The sequence below is a fragment of the Talpa europaea genome (genome assembly GCF_964194135.1).
Source record: "Talpa europaea genome assembly, chromosome: 3".
Lineage (NCBI taxonomy): Eukaryota > Metazoa > Chordata > Mammalia > Eulipotyphla > Talpidae > Talpa > Talpa europaea.
Genome location: NC_140069.1, coordinates 70,094,052 through 70,115,107, shown reverse-complemented (window position 1 = coordinate 70,115,107; position 21,056 = coordinate 70,094,052). Strand labels below are relative to the sequence as shown.

At 44.8% G+C, this 21,056-nt stretch overlaps 1 pseudogene across 1 annotated transcript in view; it reads right to left on the bottom strand.

Annotated features, from left to right (window-relative positions):
• Positions 1-1,292: 1,292 nt before the first annotated feature.
• The window catches only part of LOC311168850 (general transcription and DNA repair factor IIH helicase/translocase subunit XPB-like), a 63,072-nt pseudogene continuing 43,308 nt past the window's right edge, over positions 1,293-21,056 (bottom strand). Inside the window, exons 9-15 of the transcript in view lie at positions 20,505-20,689; positions 16,942-17,144; positions 11,407-11,503; positions 9,613-9,730; positions 6,809-6,926; positions 3,298-3,450; positions 1,293-1,594 (exon numbers count right to left, since the gene is read on the bottom strand). The product of the transcript in view is annotated as a general transcription and DNA repair factor IIH helicase/translocase subunit XPB-like (transcript). The remainder of the gene's footprint in view (positions 1,595-3,297; positions 3,451-6,808; positions 6,927-9,612; positions 9,731-11,406; positions 11,504-16,941; positions 17,145-20,504; positions 20,690-21,056) is intronic.

Below are 21,056 nucleotides of genomic sequence, written 5' to 3'. Positions count from 1 at the left end.
TTAGGGAACAAGAAAACAGTGAGCACCAGAGACAGAAATGTGAAAACACAAATAACCATTGGTATTGTTTGAGAATCTTAAGCATAAAATACATGAGATGTGAATCTGGAAATAATGGTCATAACCAATTTTGAGATATCTGGGTGCCAGCCCATTAGGGTAAGTGTTAGGCAGGTCTGCAGACTTTAGGACATGTGTGTCTAAGCACAGGCCTCAGGTTTGGGTGCTCAGGTACATCTGCAGGGTTTATAGGGACAATGCAGCAAGCTGTACCAATCACTGTTCAGAAGGTTAGGGAAGGTGGCTCTTGCTTCCAAGCACCCCTAACAAAAGGGATAGTCTTCTCCCCAGGACTGGTTTGTGGCTGTTGCATGGATCAGCCACATAGGTGCAATGATGTTATAATATGGAATGCTGATGCTGAGCTGCTGTGGTTGTGGGTGTAGGTGGGACTCCAAATTTAGAGACCTGAGTTAGCACAGGCTTTTAACACTCCCCAAGTGTGAACACTGCTGCCTTTTAGAATAAAGCCACCTACCCAGAGAGCAAGGTCTTATTCATGACCTCTGCCTGTGTATGCCTTTCTTATATGGAGAAATTCTACCTGCTTAACACTCTTCCTTTCATACCAGCAACAAGAGAAAAAGAAGCCCAAGGGCATCTTTAGAATAAAAGAACTAGTTACAAATGACCCAAGACTTCTATGTTGCTTGTAGAAGGGGAATCTCATCTATCAGCAATATCTAAAATGTACTTTCAAAGATAAAATAAGGGACCATGTTCTCTCAGAGCAGATGAACTATCAAGCAGCTGCATGTACCATGGCTTCCTAAGCAAGTGACAGCCTATAGGTGACCTAGAGGACTTCCATGCTGTGGGTGCTGCAATGGAATCCACCTGCACTAAACAGTGACTACACAGCTCTACAAACTGCACAGGCTCTTCCCCAGAGCTGGGCCACCCTCCCTAAGCTCCCAGCCGTTACCACAACACTGGATTACCACTGGGCACATTTTCTCTAACCTGAGTGTGTAGCCCCATCTTACACTTTTGTGCCTGCTACAAAGTGGGGCCTTGATGAAGCTTTGTCATCTACACCTAACTCATGCCTATGACAAGACCTAAGATCTAAAATTCAGAGCAATTCAATGTTCTATTTCTATTTATTCAGGAGAACATTTATATACAAATACTACAAATTTTTATATACAGAAATAACCCCTTCTTCAAGTGTGAAAAGACCAAAAAAAATAGTCTCTTACCCCCTCACCTTTTTTAAATCTAGATGACCCATGAAGACAGACTCAAACTCTGGGTGTACTTTCTTCACTACAGACACCAGATTCTGAATCTAGACCTGTCTGGATGGTGCTCAAAGGAAGAACTTGGATGTGGGAAGTGAAAATCCCTTTCCCAAGTTGGTGCCCACAACCATGCCTTCACCTGCCTGGCCTCATGGGTGTCATTTCCTGAAGTGCTTGAAAAGTGGGTGCATGTGCTTAGTGGAAGCCTTGTTCCGTGATGAGTGGTACTCCGTGTACACTGTGTCATCAGCCCCCGACATGGAGCTCATGGTGCCAAAGCGCCGAGACCCCTGTGGGAGGACCCAGCCCACTGTTAGTTTCCAAGAGGAAAGAAACTCTCTTTATAAGTTTTATAACATTTACAAGTTTAATAAACTACATTTTAAGAACATTTACTGACCTTTTACTATGTTCCAGGTTATCACGTTAAGCAGTCTACACATATTAACTCTTCTAATCCTCACAATAATTCTCATCTTAACGAGGAGGAAACTGAGGCACAGAAAGATCAAGTAACGAATGCAAGAGCACAAAGCTATTAAAGAGCTGGGCCTTGAACCCAGGCAGTAGGGCTTCAGATTCTGTTTTTAACTGTAGTACTACCCGGCCTCTCCACAATTTCTGAACAGCATTTTTAATAGTCTCTCAAAATGTCCCTCAACTCCATCATAAGGCTTGGAATCAACTGGAGAGCAGAAAGTCCTGGATGTGGATCTTGACCCTGCCTCTCACTGGGTTACCTTGGTAAATACGGTCTGCCTGTACCTTAATGAACTCATCTGTAAAAGGGTTATCCCCCAACATAGGTGGCCCGCAGCACACACATCAGGTTCTGACTTGGAGCCAGGCATTACAGTGCACTGGTCACAAGGAAGGATGGAGCAGGCACTGACTTTAAGAGCTTGTCCCCAGCAGAGGGATTGACCAGAAGTCAGTCAGAGACAGAAAGGTTCCCTGGGATTTCTTTGAAGATTGTCCAGAGGGCGATCCAGCTGCCCACCCATTCGGGGGAAGAAAAACCTCCAGCTGGAGAGCAAGGACCTGTCCTGGTGACACGCCTTCCTTCTTACCCTGTTACAGTCATTGCCCCATTCTTGGCTCGAACATCAATTTAGTTTCAAAAGGACCTGCCTAAACTGTACTTGTCTCTCTGAATGGACCTGAGATAACTGCCTATGATTTTTAATTATTACATGTTACATGTTGTATTTGCCTGTACGTTGGAAAAGGCAACTGAGAGAATGGACTGTCTTTGACCAGGAGCTGGAAGCAGGCAAGTGGAGTCTCCTTTGTCTCCACTGTCTTTGCAATGTACATTCCTTTGCCTTCCCCTCTCCAAGAAACTCCTCCCAGGACACAGCCTCGAGGTAGTGATGCTGAGACCATCCAGGTGGTGTACTTGACTAAACCCAGTTAAAGTGTCTATGTAAGCCTTGAAGATTTGGGAGGTGGGGGTGGAAAACGTGTTTTGCAGCCATCCAAATCAAATCACTTAAGTCAGTTTCCTTGGTTATGAAAACTACCACTAACACTCTGGAGAGGCTGGCCCTTTTCATCAGTCTCTCCCTATCCTCCTTGTACAGGGGCTGGTTTCACATCATGCCTGGAATTCTCCCAAGGTTGTGACCTAACACCAGCACACAGTAGGCATTCACTAAGTATCTACAGAATACTTAGTGAGAACTCTAAATTTTCCCCCAAAAGCATTGAATCTGCAATATGAGTTGAGCCTCAGATCTCCATTACAAGTTGGAAAATTCAGTTCTATTACTGAGGGCAAAACCAGAGTACAACGAACCAACTATCCGAAGGCCCCAGTCCCATCATATTCCAACCCAAAGCCACCCTTATGAAAGCCTGGGGTCATATTTGCTTCCATTATTCTCTCTTCAAAAGACTGCACAAGCACATACAATGTAATGTGCCTGTGTGTGTGTGTCTAAGAATTCTGTCCCTTAGGAGTAAGACACTGGAGCCTCACCCACTCACTCACCTGGCTGGATCTAGAACTAAATTCTCCTGCCACCACCTCTTCCTCAGCACCCAGGTCTGTGGCTGCCAAGACTTTTTGTAAAAGCTGCTGTTGCTCTCCTTTTGTTGAGAATGCCAATTCTTCCTCCTCCATGCCAGCAAGCTTTGTGATCACCTACAAAGTCAAAACCAGCAGGCTGAGTCCACTTTTGTTTGTACTCTTTTGGCTCAGCCTTCTCCTGGGTTGGCATGCTAGGATCACTTCCTTCCTATATGCAAAGATGGGCAGGTGGTTAGCAAGGGAGAGCTCTGACTGGGCATGCCAGAGACCAGCTCCAGCAATTTCCATTAACAGGAAGCTTAAGAGGTAACTGCAAAGCAAATAGAGAGAAATTGGCTTCCAACACAGAGCAGCCAAATAATCACTTACAGAAGACAAAGAAAAATATTAGCAATTTTAAAATGCCCATCCTGGTAGTTCCCCATCTTGTACTAGGTAAGGGAGGGAGCAAATACTCAAGGGCAGTTTTCGCTCTCTGAAGACTTTCAACCTCCCGAGTTTGGTGCCCAGAGCTTCAAGCCGCAGGGAGCACTCGCACAGGACAAGCTGTCACGAATGGAGTCACAAGAGCCAGATACAACACAATCGAGACTTCTCTGGAGACAACTTAGAAGAAAGCCTACCTATCCCTGCAGAAAACTGGAACAGAATGCTTCAGGTGGACTTCTTTTCCCTCTAGTTTTTCCTCAAGATTTTACCACCACCACCACACCCCGTCCCTTGTGTCCTCTTGTCCCTTTTCCTCCCTCTCAGCTTCAGAATGTTTACTGATGTCTATTATTTCTTTCAGTATTTCACAGTTGAACTTTGCTTTGTGAATGTCTAATACTTTGTTTTCACCCTTCTCATTTACTATACTGCACAGAACTCTCTCAAATTCCCTCCATCCTTTCTTATGACAATGCACTACTGCATGGTGTGTGCACCACATCTTCTCGGGACAGGTTTCTATGCCTTTCTCTTTCACTTCCCCTTCCAGGAGCCCTGGCACACAGATACTATTTCTTTTTAAGTTGTCCCAGAAAGCTTACCCTGTTTTCATTTCCTCACTCTTTTTTCACTCTATCAAGTTATTGTGTCCTCCAACACTGTTTTCAAGCCCATCAATCCTTTCTGTTGCTTCTGTTGGCTGGTGAGGCCCTGCATTGTATTTTTAAAATCAGCTATCGTGTTTCTTAACTCCATTACTTCCGAATGGAGCTGCCTCCTATTTTCATTATCCTTATTCTGGTGTTGTTTTGTACTCTGGGTGTTTGTTTGTTTGTTTGCTTGTTTGTTTTTAAAGTCCCATCGGCATTGCCAGGACTGTTACCTTGAATTCCCTTTCCATCATGCTCTGCATCTCCACTGAATCTAGGCTCTTGTCAGGGATCTTTCGTTCTGGCATTTGGACTGCGTTCTTCTGCCTCCTCATTTTTGATTTTGTATGGGTTTCAGTAGGAACAAACTTCCTGCTGCTGTTTTAGTCAGGGGACTGGCACCCGTGAGGGGAAGTAGGTACAGAAGAGCAGTGGGGCGACAGGCATCAAAGGATCACCTCCAGGGGTGACGCATTCCTTTGTGGGGGCCACAGTTGATCTAGATACCCCAGAACGGGTTTCATTAGCCTCTTCATAGGGAATGCAGGTGCTCTGACCTGAGTCAGGCTACAGTGCTCTGTATGAGCCTTAGACTCAAGTCAGGAGTCCTCACTCTGTTCCCTCATCCCCCGCTCTCCTGCAATGCACCATCCATCCTGACTGCCACTCACACACCCCCTTGTTCAATGCAGTACCAGACCTTAGGAGCCCTGATGTTGGCAAGTATCTGAATCAACAACTGTAGGGTGCTGAACAGGAGCTACTTCCATCTCTTGGGGATTGTCCCGCCCTGTTATCACTCTAAACAGGGCTCACGTGAGGTTTTTCCTACCCCTTTCCATTGGGCCGATGCTCTCATTGTGTATGATGCTAGTCAGTTTTTCTCTGAGAGGTCTTCTGGGTTCGTTTTACATCAGTTTTGCTGTCCTCATTTGAAGAAGGCAAGCCCAACACCGTCACTCTGCCACCGTCTTGCCAGACTCCCCTCTTAATTTTAATTAAAGAAAGCTCCTAGCAGTAAGGAAATGGGCAGAGTTCTCCAGGTGGCCACATTCAGAAGGACAAATATAGGACACCTCTATCTTGGCTTGATCACCCTCCTGGAAGGCCAGGATGATGATTCTGGGAACTCCAATCCTGCCACTTTCAGCAATCAGCACTGGAGGCATGGAAGAAAAAGGGGAGTACACACCTGGGTGCCGTTTTTGTTGAGTACACATTTTGGAGAATCCAGAGCTATTCCTAACTCAGTGCTTCTCTTGCACTGACCGTCCCAGGAGTCGGGAGGTCAGCATCAGAGATCCAGTGCCTGCCGGAGCTCTGATGCTGCTGTCAGCACGTGCCTTTGATAAAGAGATAGAAAGGTCACAATGCAATTCTTTCAAAAATCCGTCCTACCACAAAAAGTATGAAAAGTGTTACTGTTTCTGGCTAAAAGCAGTTTCCTGCTTCTGGCACCCTCCACCCAGTTTCACAATCAAAAACCCTTTGGGACACTAAATCCTGACACAAACTTACTATATGAGTCAACAGGAAATAAACCATATGCGAAAGAAAATTAAAGTCAGTCGAAAACTTTAGCATCTCCCAAAATATACAAACACCTGAGTTGGATATGGAGGATCTGGTGTCATTAGAGGCCCAGTAACACTGGCTGACTCTTTAGGCGCCTGGAATGGCCACCCCTAAAAAGTAGAGTGACAGCCACAGCTCCTTAGCATTTCAAGTCCTCTGAGGCAAGCACCTTTATTTAAATTTAAATTGAGGTAACATAAGCTTACATGTATGTTTTACCAGTACAAGTTCATACCTCCTCGTGTGTGTAATCAAACCTCAACCAGCACCAAAGTCCCAAAAATCCTCCACTGCGGGCCACTTAACTCCCTCCTCCCTTTGCTTTCACCTCCCAGGTCCTCCCTAGAAACCTCAGTTATGAGGTCAGAATCTAAGAATCAATTCTACAATCAGAATCCAAGGGTTTGTTTTGGTTCAGCTTGGCTTGTCCCTTTGCTTTGTTTCTTTCACATAGGAGTAAAATCATGTGGTGTTTGTATTTCCCCTAAATTATTTTGCTTAAGGCAGGCACGCTTTCCACCAACATCTAACCAACCATCTTTTTCACAACGGTAAAAAGTCAAGAAGCAGAAATTCCATGCCTTGTGCTTCTAAGGTCCCATTCTCTGACTATTCACTCTGAAGCTGGGGGCAGGCGGGGGTCCTGCATGATACTGTCCCTCAAACCTCCCTGCTACTGGCACCACCACACATCAGTTTTTGCAAAGTCTCTAGTGCCTGCCTGAGCTCTGTCCATGCCGGTGGCCCCCACTTCTGGAGGCCTGGGTACAAAATAAGCCTTGGCTCCTCTCTGACAAGAGACCAAAATGGATCCATACCTTAAAGCTATACCCCTGATCTACCAAGAATCTCTGACGCTTAGTTGAGTAAGCCATCTCCTGTGTATCCTGGGACACCAGTGAGTAAAAGAAGCTTTGTATTCCTCTGCCACCATCCCTGGAGAAGAGGCAGGAAACAGGGTATCAGCTGTTAAGGTAGAAAGTAAAGGCAAAAGACACTTCTTGCAGTTGGAGAGTTTTGTGTCAGGGAGTGATCATCCTAACCCTGCATGAGGACATCATCAAAATTAAGAAAATGAAAAGACCATAGATTGGAGAAAAATATACAAAGCATACTTCTGATAAGGGATGTGTATTTGTAAAAATATTATTACATTCCCAGGGAAAATGGAACAAAATGGTCACTAGCTCTGACATCCAGGAAATTTGGGTTTAAATCCTAGCTCTGCAGCTTAATAAACCTGTATATTTCAACTAGTTAAGACAAATAATACAAATATAAAAAGACCAAAGGATCTGAGCAGATGTTTCTCCAAAGTAAATATAAAAATAAACAATAAGGAGAAAGAGTTCCACATCAATAACCAGGGAAATATAAACTAAAACCGCAACAAGACACCACTTGGCACCCACTAGGATGGCTACAATAAAGACAGATTACTATAAGTGTCAAGAATGTGGAAAAATTGGAAGCCTCATAATACATTACTGGTGAGCATGTGAAATGGTACAGCAGCTTTAAAAACAGTCTGGCAGATTCTCTAAATGAAAAATGTAAAGTTACCATGTGAGCTAACAATTCCACCCCTAGACACATACCCAAGGTAACTGAAAGCATATATCCATACAAAATCTTCATAACAGCATTAGTCCAAGAGCCCTAAAAATGGAAACAATTCAATGTCCATCAACAGATGAATGGGTAGTGTTATGTCCATGCAGTAGAATTATTATTCAGCATTAAAAAAGAACAACAATCCTTTTGTATAATCCTTTTGAAAACATGTACACTAAGGGAAAAAAGCCACTCATAAAATGCCCAAATTATATAATTCGATACATATGAAATGTCTAGAACAGTCATGTTTATAACAACAAAAGTAGATTTGTGTCTACCTGGAGTTGCAGACTGGGAGGCAACAGAAAAATGAGAGTTACTGTTAATGGGTAAGGATTTCTTTATTGTGGTAATGACAATATTCTAAACACAGATTTGGTTATGATTATACAAATTTGTGAATATACTAAAAACTACTGAGTTATATACTTTAAATGGATCAGTTGTATGGTACGTGAATTATATCTCAATAAAGGGGCTTAAAGAAAAAAAAACATGGGCCTCCCCAGTGGCTCAGAGGTTGAGCGCTGGGCTGCGAGGCTGCCCGCAGCCTCTGCAGCGCTGGTTCGATCCCGGGCAACCAGCGAGAGTCCCACATGGCACGCAGACCTCTCCTGCCGTGCCCACTGCTCCCCTCAGCAGTGTATTTTGTCAGTCTGCCTGCTCTGCTCCCCGCTCTGGCTCTGGTGAATTCTCTCACCCTCCCTCACTTCTGACTGTACCCAGCACTTGTATAAATAAATGAATAAATATTAAAGAAAAAAAGAAAAAAATCCCCAAGAAATTCTAGAATAAGAGAATTCTAGAAGAGCATTATCACAGAAACTAGGACAGGAAATATACCTGTAAAACCTAATCCTTCTGGAAAATCTGAATAGCTCTGTTTCACCTTTCAAATGTTAGTAGGTTAAGTATCTGTGTACTGCCTCTGGATCCAACTGTTTCTTAGTCTTATAGGAGCTCAGAGATGCAAAGAAAGCAATAAAATAGCTTATAATAAAGACAAAACTTTAATTAAATCCAAAGAAGCTTTCAAATTAGGTTTTCTTTTTCTTATGATGAAGAGTAAAGAATAACTAATGAATAGCATCACATACACTTATCAGATTATATTCTTGTCAGTTTAGAAAAGGTACAATTTCCCCAACAGCCTACTATATTCTGTTGTGTAAGCCTTTTTTCCTGCAAGATAGCTGTTCCTACTCTGGATGACAAAGCAAATGTTCAGCAGGGAGATTCAACTGCCCAAGGTGGCATGGCTGATCTAGTGCCCAAGTCCATGCTATTTCTATCAAAATGCCTGGTCTCTAACAACCAATCAGTTGTCTCTTAAGCATATTTGAATATAGCATAATTCCAACAGATGTCCACTAACCTTGTCCTCTTCAAACACCCTCGCAATCCACGTGCTAAGGTAAGCAAATTCCTTGAGGACAGGGCCTGTGTCCCTGTTATAGGACCTGAGGGGTCCAAAAGAGCCATGGCCATCTCAGCAGCAATGCCAGTTCCTACCACAGCCCCATAATAGGGGCTCAGGCTCTTTTACCACAGGTGTCAAGCAGATGCCTTCCCTGTTGTGTTCTCGATCACTGAGTTCATACTGCTGCAGGCTACCATCCAGGGCAGCATTCTGCAAGGTTCCAAGTGAGGTGTCAGTCGGCTGGCTCCCTACGCTATGCCTACCAAGACCTTTCCTTACTCCTGAGTCGAGGCCAGGAGACAGTTTTGTCCTCCCTTCTGTCTCTACAACATTAAGCACTGATTCCTGGCACCTCCTGTCGACCGACACAACTGTTCAGGTTAAAGGACATCTGTGTGAATTCCAAACAGCTGCCAGAATAACCACTCATAGAGTCACCCGGAGGGCATGAGAAGTAACCAGGGGCAGGAAGACCTTGCTCCTTGCAGGCCACCTCACCCCGGAACACAAGCTCGCCATAAGAACACAAGCAGCCTGTCTGAAAGGAGACCTCCCAGGCTGAAGGGAGATGATGACCACCATTACCTTTTTTCACTCGGAGCACTCGCCCAAGCTTCTGCGCCTCCTGCCGCTGGGAACCACCATGAGATGATATCTGAATGAGGACATTTGCTTCTGGCAGATCAAATGATGTGTCACCCACCTACAGAAATACAGCAGTGAGTGTATGGGAAGGTTTTCATATATGGAAAAAAAAAGAAAAAAAATCAGCCGGCCTCAAGTTTAAATAAATAATACAGGAAAACAATGACTACCCTCCTCTCTTTGGGTACTTTGGATGCAGGGAGGCCTGCAGAACCTGTAATGACCTCTCCTGAGAGCTGTCCCAAGGAAGCCCTAGGACCCCAGGTCAGCAACCCACAGCTAGTGATCCTATCAACAGAGCCTCTTTATGAGAGATTCTCATTTCTTGTTACAGATAGAGGTCTGTACAAAATCACCCATACTCTTAAGTGGTGGCTACTAAGAACAGCGGCACAGGAAGGACACATGGTCTGGTGGAGTGTAGGGCAGGAATGGCCACTGAGCAGGTTTTCTGATCCCATGCAGACCAGGTAAAGGAGGAGTCAGAGTCCTCAGTGGTTTTTGGCAGGTCTTTATTGGGATTTAGCGGGTACAGGGCAGGCAGGAGTGCTGGGGGGCCGGGAGACTGGCACCCAGCAAATCTTCACTCTATCTGGGCTCTCTGGCATTCTCTCTGCTTCTGCTTCTCTTGCTTCTCTCTCAGCTTTTCTTTTGGCTTCTCTTCCGCTTCTGCTGGCGTCCCCGTGATGCCGCCCCTAAAAGCCCAATCAAATCCCATCTACCTATGCCCACACCCTATTCCAGGTGCCCGCCATCAGGCATGCATTCAGGACCGCAGGGTTCTGTCATCTATCCTAATGGCGGGAGGGCAGAAAATCCTGATACCTTTTATCTTACCCTACATGGAGAGACTGCTGGCGCTGGATTCTGCCTCAGAAAAGCCAATTTAGCTGGTGAGTTCCTACCATCAAGGTTCCCAGTCACAGACACCAAATTTAGTGCTTTATGACACCTCATAGGTAAATCTTCCTTTGGACTTTGGGTTTATACAAATATGAATGTTCGAAATTGCTGGGCCATCGCTTCTAAGTGCAGATCAAAATCATCACTGAGTGGGCCTCCCTGGTGGCATAAGCAGTTGAGCACAGAGATGTGAAGCTGCCCTCAGCTTCCGCAGTGCCAGTTGCATCCCCGCCATCTGCAGAGCAACCCACATGGTGCGGCAGACCTCTCCTGTCACACCCACTGCTCCCCTCAGCAGTGTATTTCGGTCATTCTGCCTGTTCTGTTCCCCACTCTGTCTCTGGTGAATTCCCTCACCCTCCTGCACATCTGGCCTATACCCCAGTTCTTGTATAAATAAAATAAATTAAAAAAAATATCATCACTGAGTGACCTACAGGAGTTTATACTGTGCTCACACTACACACTACTAAGCACACCAGGAACAGAACAAAGGCTGCCTGTGACCAAAGGATTCTCCAAGCCCACAAAGAGCACCTTGCCAGAGTAGGTAATGGATTTTTTTCCACTGTATAAAGACTCACAACTTAAAATTCCTAAATTCCAAAAGCAGACTTTATATATTACCCATAAGACATTAAAAACCAGTATCTGCTGCTTCTACCACCCAATAGGCAGCTTCCCTGTGCCCCCAGACATAAGACATGTGGGAATAAAAACAGATGTGTGGCATTCCTACAACAAAATACCAACTCACTGTCCAGAATCATGCAGTGTCCCCCAGGCCATGGGCTTCCGAGGGCCTCACCACACCCTGCATGCCACACATACCTTGGATATGAAGATGGTGTTGATTTTGGGATTGTGATTGAAATTCTGGAGAATATGCATCCTTTCTCCCTGAGATGTAGGGCCTTAGATATAGGGTCTAGAAAGGAGCAAAGTAGTGATAGGAAAACCACAGTGTTACTCCGTAAATATACAGAAATCATGTCAGAGGGGAAGAGAGCTCCTGCAAGAATTTTCTCTGTCAGGCAAGAATATCAGGAGGAGACCTGTAAAAATGAGTGGCTGCAGACTCACCCCCAGCCCCTGCCAAAACACACACACCGCCCCTTTTCCAGGATCAACTTCAGGTGAGTAGTCCCTTTGGGCTTCCTCCTCTACTTTTGTCTTTGCTTTTGAACCTAACTCATTTTGGTCTCAAGATCTCCTGCTCAAAGATTAGTCCCCACATAAGGAGGACCCCCTTCAAGGATTCCTTGAAGCCCCAATGGGAGTGGTGAAGCAAACAATGCCATATGCGAACAAAAGTTCAGAAGCAATTATTTCCTAATGACAAAGGCATTCTCCAAGAAAAGGGCAGGACAGAGAAGAGCCCCTTTCAGTCTTTTTCCACTGACCTACTGTCACACTCCACTCCAAAAGCTTCTCTTTAACTTCTGCTTCTCTGCCAAGGAGCACCACCCTATCTATCTCACTGATTGTAAGCTGTTGGCATCTGGCCATGTCACTCCTCTATTCTTCTCAAGTGATCTGGTGAGCAGTTTCCATGTCTTCCCAAGGGTCAGTATTATGAGTGACAAGAATAAGAATGAGGACAGCTCCCAGGTACACAGGACCCACCCACATGAGGCACCGAGCTGGATATTACATTGGGGGTTTAAAAAAAAAAACCCACCCATTCCCTTCAATGTTCCTTGAAAGGGTAAAAGGTAGTTTCATGTTCCTGTTTAATGCACAGGGAGCTGCGGGTCAGGAACCCGAGGAGGCTGCCCCTGAGTGTGGCTCTCCCAAGCTGCTCCAAGGCCGTGCCCGGGAGAATCAGGAAGCACCACTCTCGACACTCCACACAGCACTTTGCAACACAGCACTATCAGTGAGTAACTACGGAATGGTGATGGGTGTGCCAGAGAAAGCAAAGCCCCTGCCTATCGGGGAGCGAAGCCTGGGTCAGTTGGACACCCCATACTGAAGGCCTTTGGTCACACCAAAGACAAAGACAAGCTGCCTTACTTGTCATCTGGCCATCCAGCGCACAGCACGAGTGTGACCCTTTCTGTGCATCATGCTGTAAAAATGGCCGGGAAGGCCCAGCGCAGCCTCTCTCCCAACACCCAGGTCTTAGGTGGGTCCTTCCCGCCTCCTCCATCCACAAGAAAAAGTCCTCACGCAATGGTAAGCTCTCTGTTTCTGAAAGCTCCCCCCCACACACACAAAAAAAAACAAAACAGAAGTATAACCTTCCTTCAGAAAGAGAACCTAGCATCTGATGAACACCTACCAGATGCCAGACACAAGAATTCTCTGAGGTGGTTAAGAGCTTCAAGCGAAAGAAGAGCAAAATGAGGTCCAGAGACGTAAACAACTTTCCCTGGGACACACAGCAAAAGAGAGGAGCTGGGACTCAAATACAGTGTGTCTGACTCCAAGTCTCATGGACTAACAAATTACTCATAGTATCTCCTGCAAAGTGCTTAGCGACACCTGCTCTCCTCATGCAGACTCAAAGACTTCCCGCAACAGTCCCAAGTTATGGAATAGAGCAATGCTGGAGACACATTTTACAGCAAGAAATCAAGACAGACAAAAGCACTTTGAGCATTTAGAGGCATTTAGAGGTACCAATAATTAAAAGTTGTAGCCCTAATTCTATCATCCACGAGGAAGCACAGCCTTGCCCCCCTACTGAGCCAGAAAATCAAAGTCCAAACCAGGCAGATGCTCAGAAAGCCACAACCACAAGCCCCAGGTGTGTTTGCATGTATGTGTCAATGAGGCCACTCAAGGCAGGCACCAGGGAGAACTGGAAGGAGTACTAGAATGGGCAGATGAACAGAGAGGGAAGATGGCTATTAAAATGGCAAAGTAAATACATGCATTGTTTTGCTGCCCCTCTCAAGTAGACACTAATGTGATAAAGGACACAAACTCACAAGAGTCAAGACAATAGGAGTTGCAAACTGACCAGGCAGTCTCTCCTCCCTCCTGTCATAAGACTCTAGATTCTGAATGTCCCCTATACTTAGAGACCTCAAGAAGAGCTGAGAGCAAAAGCAAACGCTACAAGTGAAGGGTGAAGGAGATTCACTTCTCCCTCCTGTACTACATACTGGTAACCAGGAGACCAGAAGGTTCCTTCTCTAGAGAAACTGTCAAGCTCAAGAGAAAAGACGTAGAAATAACAGGCATTCAGTAACCTCTAACAAAGTAGCTGGGTCCCCGCCCAATCACGCTGTGGTAAGGTCCAGAGGTCAGCAAACCCATCAAGCTATTCAGAGAAACTAATCAGTTTTTCAGTGACAGACTTTTGAACAAGAAGATACAGCTAATACCGAACATCAGAAGAAGTGCTCTGAATACAGAGGAGAAACAAAGCAAAAAAACTTGAAAAGAGAAACTCTTCAGGAACCAAAGAAGGGTCAAAAGCTTTATTAGCCTCTGAGAAGACAATGTACTCATAAAATAAGAATAACTGTCAACAAAGAACTCTTGGAAAGTAGCAAAAGCTTTAACAGATGGATTGGAAGACAAAGGAATAAAAAAGGGGGGAAGAAAGAAAATCAGAATGCTGTTCAGAAGATCTAACACCTGCCCAGTAAGGATACAAAAGAGAACAAGGAAAACAAAAGCTGAATAACAGGAAATATGAAAGTTCTCAAAAATGAAGGACATGAATTTCTAGATGAAAAGGGCCTATTAAGTGCCCAACATAAGGAAAGAAAAAAGATCGTACTAAACATAATGTTTTGAAATTTCAATAAAAGGATCCTAAAAGCTTCGTGAGAGAAGGAAAACACATCACCACCACAACAGATCACAGCAAGAAGACTCAGGAGGGCACTAGACTTCCGACAGCTGCGCTGGAAGTCCCGAACTGAGTCCTCAAATGTTCTCAGGTGCAAAGTACTAGTCAAGGTTGAGTCTGTAAAGGGTAAAAGATGTATACTATGTGAAGAGCATCAAGGGTGAGTTTAAATAAAGACATCTGTAAGCAAAGTCTTACAAAATGTTCCTCTTACTTAAGTTCTCTCAGGAAAAGGATATGTTCCACTGAAAGGAGTAACAAAGAAACGGAAACTTGAATGGGCTGTAATTCCGGGGAGAGGCACAGGGAATACACGGGATGATGTCAGAGGGAAGCCCAAAGATGACAGCTGGTGGCTCTCATCCTCGAGAGCATGAAGGCCAGAGCAGGAGGATGAGGTACTGGTAGGGATCCCACTAGGGAAAGTAAGAAAAAAAGAGAACTGAAAAATTACCTGACAGGGCTGACGCAACTGAGAGGGAAACTACAGCGGCGCCACTGTGGAGAGGAGTAAGTAAGTGTACTGAAAACTCAGCAAAAGCAGCGAGAAGGCAATGATTAGCACCAGCAAAAAAAAAAAAAAAAAAAAAAAAACTGTTTACAAAAAAACAAAACAAAACACCTAAGCATACACTACGTGTACACAATGTGGTTTGAATCTACATATACACATATATAGATTCAAAATAAGATGGGGAAGGGGGTAGGGGCAGCATACACAAGAGACCTAAATCCTCAATTCCCATAGTGGAAAGTTAATAGGCAATTTCTCCAATTATTCACCAAGAAATTACTATATAAGGTACCTCTTAGAAATATGAAAGTAAATATAGAAAAGAATCAAGAGTCTGCCTTTAGGTGGCACAAGGGGTTAAGCACCGCACTATAAAGCAGTCCGCAGCCTCTGCAGCACGAGTTCAATACCCGGCTGGCTAGGGAGCAACCCACATAGCACAGCAGACCTCTCCTGTCTCACCCTCTGCTCCCCTCAGCAGTGTATTTCAGTCAGTCTGCCTGTTCTGTTCCCCGCTCTGTCTCTGGTGGATCCTCTCACCCCTCTCAGACCTCTGGCCTGTACCCCAGCTCTTGTATGCATAAATAAATAAATCTTTTTTTATAAAGGACCTTACCATCTGCTAACTCACAGTACCTACAGCCCTGCATCACTAGGAGGAAACACAGGCTTCTTACTTGGCAGAGAATTTGCAATAGCCAGATGTTAAGGGCAGGACTGGACACGGTGCAGGTTTTCTGATGCCATGCAGATGGGGTAAAGGAGGAGTCAGAGTCCTCAGTGGTTTTGCAGGCTTTTATTGGGATTATTAGGTACATGGCAGGCAGGGGTGCTGGGGGGCCAGGAGGCTGACAGTCCTCCCAGCCCCCAGAAAATCCACACTCTCTCTAGGCTCTCTGGCGTTCTCTGCTTCTGCTTCTGCTTCTTTGCTTCTCTCTTGGCTTCTCTTCAGCTTCTGCTGGTGTCCCTGTGACGCCGCCCTTAAAAGCACAGCCTTAGCCCAAGTGAATCCCTTCTACCTATGCCCACACACTATTCCAGGTGCCCGCCATCAGGCATGCATTCAGGACCGCAAGGATCCATCATCTATCCTGATGGCGGGAGGGCAGAAAAGCCTGACATTTTTCCTTACCCTACACCAGGTCTTAAACAACAGGTACTGGGTGGAGCTATGAGCTGGTGAGTATTCAGATGGGTGTTCCAGAAATGCTTTCTAGATGCTGGACGATATGTGAGATGCTGGCCTAGTCTCCCCTGCCTTCCTGGTCCTTGACCCACACAGTCTAACCCCAGCTTCACCTGGAGCATTTACTCAGCCTGAAACTCCAAACACCCTCTCATATCCACCTTGGCTCCTGTAGGGTAAAGTAAAAAGTATCAGGCTTTTCTGTCCTCCCACCATTAGGATAGATGACGGAACCCTGCTGTCCTGAATGCATGCCTGATGGCAGCACCTGGAGTAGGGTGTGGGCATAGGTAGATGGGATTCACCTAGGCTAAGACTGGGCTTTTAAGGGCAGCGTCATGGGGACGCGAGAAGAAGCCAGGAACAAACAAGCCGAGAGAAGAGGAGAAGCAGAGAGAACACCAGAGAGCCCAGATAGAGTGAGGATTTGCTGGGGGCTGGGAGGACTGCCAGCCTCCCGGCCCCCCAGCACCCCTTCTTGCCATGTGCCTGGTAAATCCCAATAAAATCCTGCAAAGCCACTGAGGGTTCCAGGATTCCTCCTTTACCCGGCCTGCTGGATCATAGAAAACCTGCCCTGTGTCCATTCCTGCCTCTACAGCTCCCCACCAGAACAGCACAACTCCAGGCCCTGCTCCCCAGGACTGGAATGACCAGGCTCCCTTTTCTGTATGCGCTAACCTCTGAATCCAACCACCTATTCCTGTCTTGCCTGGTTCCTGAGAGTGAGGACACAAAATCTGGCCTTTAGATCCTAAGAAGGTCCTGAGAGGTTTGAGAAACAAAGAGGCACCCTCTGTACTCACGTGGGATAAATAAATCAGCGGGGAAAATAGGTGCAACTTGTCAATTACTTAGTTGTTCAGCTGAAGGGCGTATTCCCTCAGGGCAAACCCATTACCAGCAAAGACAATAATCTTGTCATTCCTTCTTTCATGAAACTTGATCAGGAACTGGCAAGCTCTAAATTTGTTGGGGTTCATGGTGTACAACAAGATTCGCTTCTTAGTTTTGATTGCTACATACTCCCTGTAAAACTCAGGAGACATAGGACACCAAACCTGTGATCAATAAAGTCAGGAGTCAACCTGCAAGTTTAAACATCACACTATTAGAAACTTCTGAAGACCATTATTTAACAGAATTAGCCTTAAACAAATCCAAACAAATGCATGTGAACTATATCTCAATAAAACTGTAGACACAAACACCACAACCCTAATGTTGAACTCAGACACCCTTACATATTATTCACTTAACAAAGATTTAATTCACTAATGTTCAGGGAATTAATTTCACATAAGTTCCAAGTGAAGAAAATCAGATTTTCAACCAGTCACGCAAGCAATCCCATGCATTTAGATCACATCTGCACACCTAAATCCATACACAGCACTGCTGCAGAGAACTTCCGTGCACATGCGCATGCACACACTGCCCAGCTGCCTGTTGAGTCAGTCTTGCAATGCCATCTTAGTTGTGATGAACAACACCTAATACCAGGTGTTGGTTTTTAAATTCCATTCTCAATTAAAAGGGCTCTGTGGAGAAATGGCTAATTCCAGGGCCAGAACAAGTACCAGGTGAGCCAGAAATATCTTGCTGTGCCAGAAAGCAAGAAAGTACTCAAGAAATGATGGGGAAATGCCAAATGAACAGAGAAGCCAGCTTGAGGTGATCCCACTGGTCACATCTGAGACTATCTGAGCATACAAAAAAGAGTGACAGTAACACTCCATAGGGCTTTCTCTGTGCTAGGGTTGCTGAGAAGTTGACAAATGTTTGGGTAAATATATTAAAGTGCCATGAGTTGTATAAGTCTCAATGCTGTGGACAAACAAAAAGGATCCAGAAAGGACTGAAACAGACCGTAAAAATCTACCCTGACAGGCTCTGGGTTTTGATTATGACCAGTGCAATTTCTGTGTGATCATTCCAGACCATTTCTTCAATGTGGAATTAGTGATACCTAATACCATAATGTGAAGTAAGGGAAAAGTCAGGCTTTTCTTCCCTCCTGCCATCAGGATAGATGATGGATCCTTGAGGTCCTGAATGCATGCCTGATGGCGGACACCTGGAATAGGGTGTGATCACAGGTAGACGGGATTCACCTGGGCTAAGACTGGGCTTATAAGGCAGCATCATGGGGATGCCAGCAGAAGCTAAGAAGCCAAGAATGAACGGAAGCTGAGAGAGAAGCAGAGAATGCCGGAGAGCCCAGATAGAGTGAAGACTTGCTGGCAGGCCTCCCAGCCCCCCAGCACCCCTGCCTGCCATGTGCCTGATAAATCTAAATAAAAGACCTTGAAAAGCCACTGAGGACTCTGACTCCTCCTTTACCCAGTCTGCTGGATCAGAAAACCTGCTCCGTGGCCATTCCTGACCCTACACATAATCTATGCTGAGCTTAAATCCACAGGTTTTGCTGTTGTTATATTTTCTGGTTTCCTGTAAACCATATGACTATAGTTCTTAATTCTTTATAGCAAAAGCAAGTTTTTCACAATACTAAAAATCTTGTATCTCATAGATCTGAAACATAAATGGCCCAAATATAGGAAAAAGTACTTAACATTAGTAAACAAAAAATACCAATTAAGACAAAAGGAATACCACATCACACTTACCAGTTTTTCTGAAACACCATTCCCTTAATACATATTTTGCATGCTGGCAGATTCTCTATCATGTTCATGACATACTACTATGGGGTCACAGTTCACAGTGAATAATAGGACTTTACAAAAACTCTGATACACACACAAAAAAATACAAAAATATTTGTAGCAACATTATCATGATAGTAAAAGCAAAAAAGATCTAAGTTTAGGGACAGAATCAGTGACTGCCAAGGGCTGTGAGTCAGAAATTTGATTCATTGTAATGAGCATAAGGAAAAGGGTTGGGAATGTTCTAAAACTTGATTGCAGGGCAGCTGCACAACTGTTTCTATTGACTGAAAGCAGAGAATTCACTTACAACAGGGGAATATTATGAAATTTAAACTAAATCTTGATAAAGGTGTTAATAGAACAACACTGCAACCCAAATGTCTACCATTAGAAATGGTGTTTTTTAACTGTTGTATAATATTCCATTGCAATTTAAACTGTGGTGTATTTGTACAATGGGACACTGCAGAGCAAATCAAAGGAATGGACTTCAGCTACATGCATCTGTAAAAAAAACAACATATTATGCAAAAAATAAAAATATTGCACAAAAGACAGAAGACTTCCAAGAACATATAAAACCTGATTCTATTTACATATATGTAAAGATTCCAAAAAAACAGCTAAAGCTGTTGAGGTCAGGAAATACACTCAGGAGGCAAAATAATAAAAAGGCAATAGAATGACAAACTAAGTTCTAAGACAGTGGTTGGAGGGGTGGGAGGGAAGGTGTTCTGGATGGAACAAGGAGCCTCAATGATTCTGACAGGCTCTTTCATAAGATGTACACTGCTTACAAAGCCGGAACTGAAGGCTAAGGGATTTTTTTCAACAAAGAAAGTTTATATTTCAACAACAGGCTCCTTTCCATCCTTTCAAAACAGAGGCAAACTTACTTCAGTCTCTAGAAATGGCTTTAACCCATTTCTAGAAGACATTTCCAAGTCTTCGTTCCTTCTGAGAAGACTTACCTTTGAACATATATTTTTAACATATACCGGTACAGGCAATCATTACAAAACAAAATTGGGAAAAATGTGTTCTTAGAAATAACCTATTCTATTTTTTTTTAAAGATTTATTTATTTATTTATTTATACAAGAACTGGGTACAGTCAGAAGCACGGGAGGGTGAGAGAATTCACCAGAGCCAGAGCAGGGAGCAGAACAGGCAGAAGGACCGAAGTACACTGCTGAGGGGAGCAGCGGGCAGCAGGAGAGGACTGCATGCCATGTGGGAGCCTCACCTGGCTGCCAGGGATCGAACCAGCGCTGCAGAGGCTGCGGGCAGCTTTGCAACCCAGTGCTCAACTGCTGCGCCACCGGGGAGGCCCAGAAATAACCTATTCTTGACACCCACCAGTAATCACTGAGGGGCATCAAAACCAGCAGGCTTTGACACTAGAGATAGCTTGGACGGTCACCCACACAAGACCAACCAAGAACCTCACAGCAGAGAGGGTGGACGAGAACACCCTGAGGCACTCACTCCCAGAGAAGAGGATGAGGAGACAAATGCACTTTGTAGTTGGGCCAGCCTGGATTAGCATACTGACTTGTACTCACTGACTGGTGCCCCTGGACAAGCAACTCTGGCTCACAAGTCTGTGAGGTGGGGAGGCCCCTGGGAACTGTGTGAGGGGGCAGCAATCTGCTCTGGCCCTGACCAGTGTACCTGTGCCAGAGGAAGTGACCTGGTCCATTTCCCCTTAACCCTTAGAGACTGTGCCGGGAAGGGGACAGTTACCTCAGCACACTGGACTTTGGCGATGTAGCCATTGTTTTGCAGTTCCATTCAGTTGGCCTCATAGAGCTTGGGCCCAATCAGAAAACTTAAATCCACAATTTCGTCATCTTCCCGGATGAGGGTTGCAGTCAAACCCAGCTTGCAGTGGGCCTGCACAATGGTGAGCATTCGCCGGAACATCTTGGCTGGGCAAATAATCACACTATTACATTTTCAATGCTCGAGTAACACATACAGTCTTGGAACTTCACTTTCGCTTCACACCACATGGACTAAGCCCCAAGTTTCTGGCCCACAGAAACCTGGCTCTAGATAAGGATGACTAGATGACAATGCTTAACTATCACTTTAGACCCATACAGAAGGATGAAAAGAACAAGAGATAGAAATGATTTGTGTTTCAAAGACTTTTCAGTACTCCTAACCTAGTTTTCACAGGGTCATCAAAAAATGGACTAAGGGTTAGTTTGACCTGTAATAAGCAGCAAGCTGGAGAAAAGAATTAAATATCATTTCCTAAATGACTATCAGTCAGTGGTGAAGGAGGCTGTG